Below are 985 nucleotides of genomic sequence, written 5' to 3' on the forward strand. Positions count from 1 at the left end.
TTTTTTGGGGGGGAAATCAAGGAAAAATATTTTATTTCCCCCCAGGTTTGCGCAGCCATCCCCAAGGTTGAAGAGGGAGACTGAGCGCTCAGTCTCCCTCTTCTGCCTTCAGGGACAGCCTCTCTAGCCTCCGTGGGGCAGCGGCTTGCCCCGCTATCCCCCGAGCTTGTGGGGCTGGCAGGGGGGGGGGAAGAGAAGCAAGCTTGCTTCTCCCCCCCCCCCCCCGCCAGCCTCCAGATCAGGTCGGGGAATAGCGGGGTGGCGGCGTTGCACCTCCCCGCTATCCCCTGAGCTTTTGGGCTGCAGGCTGCTGCCCGCAAGCTTTGCGAGCCCGCAGGACCTCCCGCAGGCTTGCAAGACTTGCGGATAGCTTCCTGAAGCCTGGAGAGCGAGAGGGGTCGGTGCGCACCTACCCCTCTCGCTCTCCAGGCTTCAGCGAAAGCCTGCATTCGCCCCATAAGACGCACACACATTTCCCCTTCATTTTTGGAGGGGGAAAAGTGCGTCCTATAGGGCGAAAAATACGGTAAATCTCTATTTCCTCTTTGCCAACCCTGGCTGTTGCCGGATTCTTAGAAGAGCTGAACTTTGGAAGCTGAATTACAACAAACAGAATACGTGAATATATATTTTCATTTATTCAGTTTCAGGTCATACGGTAGTATATGGAAATCTGGTTTGAAAATACACAAAGTAAAAGACAACAACCAAGTTAAGTTACCACCACAGGATCATAGGAAGTTGTTTTATGCAGATCAAGACCACTGATCCACCTAACTCAGTACTGTCTATACTGATTGGCAGGGTCTGAGACTGTGTACGTTCCCAGCCGCCTACCTAGAGATGTCGGGGATTGAATCTGAAATCTCCTAAATGTAAGCAGATGCTCTGCCACTGAGCTGTGGCCTCCCCACCCCCAAATGTGTTGTACTGCCATCAAATAGCTACAAAACAATTTGCAAAAAAAAAAAAAAAGAATGCCGGG

The sequence above is a fragment of the Podarcis cretensis genome (genome assembly GCF_951804945.1).
Source record: "Podarcis cretensis genome assembly, chromosome: 13".
NCBI lineage: Eukaryota > Metazoa > Chordata > Lepidosauria > Squamata > Lacertidae > Podarcis > Podarcis cretensis.